Here is a 9048-nt window from a genome sequence, read left to right as displayed (position 1 = left end):
TAAGGAATATGTGGGGACAGTTTAAGCCACAGAATCAGCCCTTAATTTAATTAACTTAAATTGCATAAGAACTAAAATAAACACCAGGAAACTCCCTAATTCAAATTTCCCATGTTCAAGTAAGTAATGAGCAGGAATTCATTTCTAACTAAACAGACACTCCTGTGCGATTTCAGTACCAGGGGCCTGTGGCAGAGACTGAATCCTATACCTGCCCTTCTGCACATGGAAACTTCTCAGATTATGCTGAGAGGAAAGAGGTGAGTGGAGGGTCAGACACAGCTGAAGTGGTGGGGGATTGCAGGAAATTGTCAGGAGATGGCAGTGTTATGAGTACCAGAGAAGCGGGGGTGAATGTGTGTTTGTGTATGAAGGGCAGAAATTAGAGCATAGATATGTAAGGACCCCACCTGGTCCTTCCCAAATGGCCTCACCAAACCTTTAAGGCCAATCCCAGCAGACAGAGGCGACACATGGGGGGTGGGGGGAGCGCTGTGCCTCTGCCTAGGAACCGAGGGACATGACATCGCTTCTGAGGAGCTGAGTGGAGCCAGGTAGGGAGCCTGCCTTAGCCCTGCTGCACCGTCAACTGGACTTTTAACGGCCTGGTCAGCAGTGCTGACTGGAGCCACCAGGGTCCCTTTTTGACCGGGTGTTCCAGTCAAAAACCAGACACCTGGCAACCCTAATGCTTACATGGACTGAACATGCTCAGTTACACTGCTGAAGCTGGCTGCCCTCACTCTGCTCCCCTGCCCCACCCCCAACCCCCACTGGCAGGCATAGGTCCTCTCTACAGGCATCACTAGAGAGCAAAAAAAAATTTCAGTCTTTTGCTCTAGCTACCTCTTACTCCAGCTGCTGCTCTTCCCTACCTGTGTAATATTGGCACATGTCACTGGCACTTTATAAATTCATTCACATTATGGAATAGCACATTATTTTACAGCCTCAACAGCTAAATTCTCAGACCAGAAAGAATTTAGCTCTAGTAAGTTCTCTGATAGGCTTCCTCTATTGGACAATGTCAGCTAGAGAAGGAGTCGGGTATTTCAAATTTCCCTCTAAACTTTGTAGGCTCTTTTCATTTCAACCTATACAGATTCTCCTACATTAATGACTTGAAAAAATGTTACTCTGAGTGTTGAAAAAACTATTTGCTGTAAACAAATCTAGTCCTAAAACATTTTTCAAAGCATGGGATATAGAAATTAAGCATCTCACCTGGAAAGATTGAAATGCTCTTTAGTTTTCCAAGCCTCTGGGTATGGGAGGAGGATTAAAACAGGATTTGATATTCCCATACTTCCCTCTTGCTTTCCTCAATAGTACATAAATAACTTGGCTTAGTATTGCATTTGTATCAGGGTTTTGCCATATGTTCTTGAGATCGCCTGTGTTCCCATCATTTATTAAGTCCTGGATGGATCTTGTAGGCTTCAGTGGATAGTATGTTATATTGTTGGAACTACTCACTGCTATGCTTTACCAATGGTATCTTTTATGGTACAATTTACTGTGTTGATTTCTAGAAAAATTAAGCCCTGTTTTAACTATCTGAATAAACATATAGCATATTAAAGGACTTAGCATTTTGAAAGTGGTAGTATAAATCTAACTGTAAAGCACACTGATCATGGAAGATATGTGCAAATCTTGTTATATACTTAGCGTTCTTTGCATACACATGGCCCTATTGTAATTTCTGCTAAATGCAAAACTTGTTTCTAAAATACTGACTTTGAGGATGCAGGAGTGTTGTATATGATACATTAAATATATGTTGTTACATGCAATGAGTCATATTTTAAAGTATGTCATCTTTGATTACATAAGTAAAATATCCTAACTCAACATACATCATTCAGTCACACGACGCATTGTAAATGTGGGGTTTTTTGGCTCTCCAATAGCTCTTTGTGCTCTGACTTACTATTAAATTTTCCTTAATCAATATCTATAGCATTCCAACTTTCACTGAAAGTTCTAATGTGCTGGAGAGTCTGTAGTAAAAAACACAAAGTTGCTGGTAGATTGTTTATTACCTATCTCGTCATCATTTAACATGACGTACAACTGTCCTCACAAACAGAGCAAAGAGAAACCAATGTTGGAATGAGAGTTGAGCCAAACTAAATTTGTGAACCATTCAGTTGTACTTTCATAGGTTAGATTTAGATTCCATTGCTCTGTAAGGACCTCTTGCTGATTTGTTTTAAATTCCTGGTGTGCTGAATGAGGTTTAAGTGTTGATGCTACAGCGTACACAATCATCAGCACCAGCACCGGTCGGTGAGTAACATATTCTAGCTGCTGTGGACTCAAAAAAAGTACTGAACATAAAACTCCAGCAACCAATTGACCTACCTTAGTGGAAACAAAATACCCAGGAGTGGAGAACATTAAGGGCAACATTTCTTCCACTCCTGTGAAAGGATTTCTTTGGATGGAGCACTTTCTTCTCTTTCTTCCTTGCTGTCCAACCACTGGGGCTGAATTCTGGCTGGTGCTGTGCATAAAACTTACCATCAGGAATTAAGGTTGGAATCTGGCTACTCCTAGTCTGGCGCCTCTGAAACATGGTGAAGAGACTATCTGCCCTATGACAGGAACTGTGGATGGTCATTCTGAGGCATGGCCTAAGTGCCGATGGGATGGTCAATGTGCTTTATGTACATATATGCCCCGATCTGGCAGTGATCGATATACCCAGCCTCTCAGCCAAATTATTCCTATTCTTAGTGTGAGTTAAGCCCAAATTGGGGAGGTTGATACCATCACCCATTTTGGGGGTTTTCTACTTTATGGGGAGCGACTTTAATTGCTGCTGAGTATTTCACAGAAGCCCTGACTTCATAGGAGACTGCTAGAGGGAAAGCACTGAATCAGGGTGCTCCCTGGCCACTTTCAATTCTCAGCTAAGGCCACCCAGTTCTTGAGCTGTGAACTTGCTCCCCACAGGCTCTTCGGCCATGGGAGGTGGCAGTCGCTTTATAGCACCACCCTTGTTTCCCACCAGCAGCCTTTTTACTCCCACAGGCCCCTGTGAGTTGTCAACTGGCAGAATGCTGAGAATGCTGTCCCATGATGGAATGTGCTACCTCCTGCCACCTGTGCGAGATGGAGTCCAAGGTGTGTGAGCCGCAATCTCACGGTGGTGGTGAGACGGGGAGCTACTTTCAAATTAAAATGCCATTTTCCCTCCTGGACGCAGGCCATTCAGCTTACAAGATAGTGCCTTTCCACTGTGCTAGCCTGGTGTACTTTCTAATGGCACAAGCTGAAAAAAATTCCACAAGCATTCATTCCCATTCTGCTTTTCTTCCTAGCAGCCTGCGGCTGGACTGAAGGGCAGTGATAGGAATGGGCTAGATGCAGTCAGGAAAAGGGCTAAAAATGTGCCACACTCGAGAAATTTTTTTAGACGAGACCTTCACTAAGGGCGAGGGAGTAAATCCAGCAAATGTCTGTGCTCATTCAGTCCTTGTCTGTCTGCTGAGAGAACCCACTGTGATGGTGTTTTTTGTGATCTGGCCTCTAGTCTCTCAGGAGTGCAATTAATGCATAAGACTTAAGTTCTGCCCATTATGTAATAAAAAAAAACCCTTATGCCAAGCAATCTAATTTCAGTCCCTCTTTGCCTATGTCCTTGGCATCATAGCTACAGCTTTAAAGCTGTCCTTATTGTCGCAGTTACTCATACTAATAGTGAAAGCGTGGCATAATCTGTTGTACATAAAAGCACTACATGCCCTCTTGTGGCTTACTTGAAAACCACCTGGAGACATTAAGTTCTCTGCCTCATTTTTCTTTAAAGTAATTTTCCAGTATAGCAGCTGAGGAAGGATTGTAAGGCAGTAGCTCTCAACCTTTTCAGACTACCGTAGCCCTTTCAGGCATTTGATTTGTTTTGTGTATCCCCAAATTACACCTCACTTAAAATCAGACATAAAAATACAAAAGCAGACACAAAAATACAAGCGTCATAGCACACTATTACTGAAAAATTGCTTACTTCCTCATTTTTACCATATAATTATCAAATAAATCAATCGGAATATAAATATTGTATTTACATTTCAGTGTATAGAGCTGTATAAACAAGTCATTGCCTGTATGAATTTTTAGTTTGTACTGATCTCAGGCTACATCAAAAGCATGAGTGTTGTAAAAGTAGGCAGCTATTTAGATGAGTTGATGTACCACCTGGAAGACCTTGGCGTACCCCCCAGTTGAGAACGACTGTTGTAAGGAATAACATTGCATTTGGCTCAGGAACAGGGCTGTATTGGATTCAAAAATTTGAACAGACAAAATTTACAAGAAGCTCTTTCAGGAACAAAGCATTATTCATATGCAAATAAGAAAGTGATGCAGTGAGTCTGTAACTATTTTGATTTTCATGCATGGTTGAGAGGGGTTAGCTTGATGGCCAGATCAACCTGTAAAAAGAGAGAAGAACATTTTATGCCACAAGCTGCAAATATTGGCAAATAGCTATAAGCTTTTTTAGTTAATGATGGCATAATTATCTTGCAGCTCCAAGTGGCTAAATCCTTCTGTAGGAAAGTTGATAATGAAAATGGAAGCTCTTGAAAAAATTTGTGAGAACCTGCCTGGTAAATTAAACCCCGCCCCACTAGTTGGGTAGGAATGGTCAGGGTTCTGTTGGGACCTCCTGGGAAAGCAGCAGCAGCCATGGAGCAGCTCCACTTCAGAACTTTCATTATGACACTGACTGGAGAAGTTGCAAAACAATTCTCAACCACCTGCTTTTGTTAACTTCTGCTGAATTTTCTTTGGGGCAGAGGTTTTCCAGCCACTACAGTGATGGAACCAAATGAGGAAGGGGAGAGAGAGACACACAAACACTGGGCATTCTTCTCAGTTGACAGGCGATTGTTTAAATGGAAAAATGTGATTAAAATCCATGTAACTATTTTTGAGTTATGCCAGGCTGAAAAATATCCTTCCTTACTGTGAAAAAAGAGGGGCCATGCTCTTATTATCCATTTATTTTACTGAGTGACAACAGCACGCTGGCACTTTTCAGAAAGACAGAAAGGCAACAGCCCTGCCCTGAAGAGCTAAGGCCTTGCAATGAGCTTCACACAGGTAGGCTGCTGGGCCTACATGGAACTCATTGCAGAATCAGGGCGACAGAGCTCAATCTTGCAAACAGTTCCTCCTGTGAATACTATTACTAACATGCAGCCGTGCCAACGGGAATTCCCAGGGAACCAGCAAACCTTTACTGGACAGCACACAATCAGAGAAGGAGAATGGTGAAAACAATGGGCTTGAGTGGCGGTATTAATCTGATGAAGTGAGCTGTAGCTCACGAAAGCTTATGCTCAAATAAATTGGTTAGTCTCTAAGGTGCCACAAGTACTCCTTTTCTTTTTGCGAATACAGACTAACACGGCTGCTACTCTGAAACCTGTCGATATTTTTGTTAGTTTCATGACTGTATGTTGTGTGCACATACATCTAATTCAATAGGCTGTGCAAAGACTTCTTGTTTGTCCAATGCTCTCAACAGCGGTAATGCACAAGTAGAATAAATAAAAACCAAGGAAACAAACAATTAACTTATCCTTTCCTTTGAGTTTCCCAGAGCATCCTTCTTTTCCCTGCCAATGTCTTTTAGAACTGGGATTTGCAAACTTGTCATCTGGGGGCCCACAGCTTACAGAGACTGCCCCTGCAATTCTCAAGCACACAGACTAGGTCCCTCTCGCACAGGCCTGTGTCATATTGCTGTGGGAGGTACAGCAACTATTCACATGGAAAAGTCAGACGGGGAAAAGATTAAGGCCTTTTTAGCTGCCTTTAATGCAGTACTCAGGCAGCTACTGAAACAACTGGGAACTAGGCGAGCTGGAACCATCTGATCTGCAAGACCTCTGCACACCACCAGCAAGTATGCCCTGGATAAGGGAGAACAATATAGCTACTGCTGCTGCTCACCACTGCACCTCCAGTCCTCCAGCTGGAGCTGGGTGGGCCAGGCAAGTTCCCACAGAAAAACCATCCTGTGTTCGGAAATGCATTTGTTTGGTCTGACCGCAGCTCCCATCAGATCTGTAGAAAACCAGGGAAAGATAAGGCGTGAAGGCCATTTTTGAAGCCAGATGGCCAAGGGAGGAGGAGTGAAGAAACTGAAGAGACTTAAAGATACCAGAGAACCATCAAGGCACATCCACAGTTGAGGAGTGGCAGACTGACGACCCTGTGGTGAAGGCTGGCATCCTTAAAACACAAGATAATTGATTAAATCAAAACCAGACAGGATGACCCTCTAGGAGGCATTTTGGGCCATCAAAAGATAATACCAATTAAGGAGTAACCAGTCACAGACTGACACAGAAAAATCCATAAACTTCAATGGCAAAAAAGACTATAAGAACAGGGTGCTTTGCCATGGGATTTTGGGTTCATCTTGCCACTACTCCAGGAGCATCGGATCACGACCGACAGAGCCCGGCTCCCCTGTGTGACTAATCTGGGTGGCCACCAGATTGATCCAGACTCTGGACTGGTAACTATAAACATCGACTGGTGGGACTGTGTGCATGGTGTGCATGGTGTGTGTGTGTGTGTGTGACTGAAAAGCATCTGCTAATTGCTATATTCTCAATAAATGCGGCATGTTGCCTTTTCCCCTATAAAAAGATCTCATGTGCACTGTTTAAGCATAACACTAGAGTTCATTGCACTCCTGGGATTCCCATTGGCATAACAGCTTATTGGGTCCATTAGCAAATGGCTTAAGTTAGAGCAGCTCTAATTTGTGCTGGGGACTGAAACGACTGCCAGAATTGGAGGTGGGAGCACAGAAAGGTTGCAGAAAACCTACTTTTCAGATGTACATGCACACCAGGTGTGCCAGCCCCTGTGGATTTAGGATTCAGCTCAGAGCTTTAAAAACCACACCATATTTGAAGGTAAAACACCAGTGTGACATTCTGTACCTTGGGGGACCACCCTGTGGTATCCAATGCAAAGTTTGTCATGTCGGGTGTCTTCGGAAGGCTCATGATGCACTGAGCATAGTTGTTATAATAATGTTATAGGTTGTAATTTCATGTATATAGTTATGAGGCTGAAAATGTGTCCTCATGGCTTAAAGCAAGCCCAGGCAAAACTCTCCAGCAGCAGAGGGGCTGTTCACACCTAATCAGGAAATGTATGGGACAAACCCAGCCCAGCCTCAGGAACAAAGAACACTGGCCTAGGCAGCAACAAAGGATTTGTTGGACTCTCGAGCGAATCACTCCCCTTCCCCGGTCTGTTTGGGACTATGATGAGGTAATGCTCACCTGTCTCTGAAGTGGGGCCGGGAAAGCCAAGAGGGAAGAAAGAACATGATAAAAGGGAGAGACATTTGTCATGTTCGCTCTCTTCCACCTCCATCTACAAATACCACCACCAAGTGACTAAAGAGCTGATCAAAGGGGAGAGCCTGGCTGAAGGGCAACCAGCCAGCCTGTGGTGAGAAGCATCTAAGTTTGTAAGGGCACTGAAAGTGGTAAGATCAGCTTAGAATATATTTTGCTTTTATTTCATTTGACCAAATCTGACTTATTGTGCTTTGATTTATAATCACTGAAAATGTATCTTTGTAGTTAATAAATTTGTTTGTTTATTCTACCTAAAGCAGTGTGTTTGGGTTGAAGTGTGTCAGAGACTCCCCTTGGGATAACAAGCCTGGTACATACCAATTTCTTTGTTAAATTGATGAACTCATATAATCTTGCAGCAGCCAATGGGCATAACTGGACACTGCAAGACAGAGGTTCCTAGGGTTGTGTCTGGGACCAGAGATATTGACTAGTGTCATTCGGTTGCACAATTCAAGCAGTAGCTGGCCAAAAGTGCTCACTCACATAGCTGGCAGCAGCTTACATTCTAGAGGCTGTGCGTGAACAGCCCGGGAGTGGGGGTTCTCACAGCAAAGCAAGGTAAGGCTGGCTCCCAGAGTTGAGGATTGGAGTGACCTAGCAGATCAGGGGTCCAGATAACATCAGGGGAATGTCACAACCAGCTTTTCTGGAAACAAGAAAATGTGGGATTTTTTACAGAATGACAACTTAGCCTTTCATTAAGACCAAATACATCTTCTCTGCCCTACGCTGAAATGCAATCTCAGGAAGACAAACCTCACGATTCTGCAAATAAATATTCCATTTTATGGATTTTCCATTTTTAGAACTCATCATTTTTCAAATGCCACATTCCAATTAAAACGATCTGAGCTGGGGCCTATGCAGAGAGATACCATAACTCAAATGTTCAGTTGCACTGTCTCTTATCTGCTGGCAGGGAGGAACTGTCCCCGGGGGGGCTGGACTGTAATAAAAGAGTAGAGAAAGAGAAGTACATTTCTATTAAAACTTGAAAGAAACTTCCTGGAAGAAAAAAAGATGCTTTTTTCCACCCTTGCCCCCTTCCTGCCCTATTATAACAGGTCTGCGGATTGACTACATCCTGTTTAGATGTATGCCTCATACTGTTATCCTGGCAGGTGAAACTGACTAGTTTTCAGTCAACACCTTTCTACTGTCTGTCTAGTACTTCACCCGTTGGTGTTTCTCCCTCACCGGCCATCAATCATTTGACAGCAGCCAACTCCTATTGATATAATCCATTTCAGTGTAGCAGCATACAAAAATGTTCTCTCTGTTCCTCTTTAATATTACACATTCATTTTACACAAAAGCAAAGTACGGTCAGGTTGTACTGAGCATTGTGAATGGGCATGTTAGGACATAAACAAAATAACTACTCAAAATCCTGACTGACAAATTGCTGTAAACTCACCTGGCAGTCAGGAAACAGCAAGCTGCTTTCCCCCTCCACCCCAGTCAATTCTGCAGAACAGAAATCTGTTCGTTTTTGTTGTGGCTGTCACCCAGATAAGGACACTTTAAATCATTGGGTTCTTCTGGAACAGTTCAGTGCACTGTAACTGTACATCAACCAATTATTATTGTGTGAGGAAACAAATACTTCACAGAAGTCAGAGAAGGAAAAGGCCCATTAGAA

This window comes from Lepidochelys kempii, chromosome 1 (genome assembly GCF_965140265.1).
Source record: "Lepidochelys kempii isolate rLepKem1 chromosome 1, rLepKem1.hap2, whole genome shotgun sequence".
In the NCBI taxonomy this organism is placed as follows: domain Eukaryota; kingdom Metazoa; phylum Chordata; order Testudines; family Cheloniidae; genus Lepidochelys; species Lepidochelys kempii.
The sequence above is the reverse complement of the archived record's forward strand: the minus strand, read 5'-3'. Positions refer to the sequence as shown.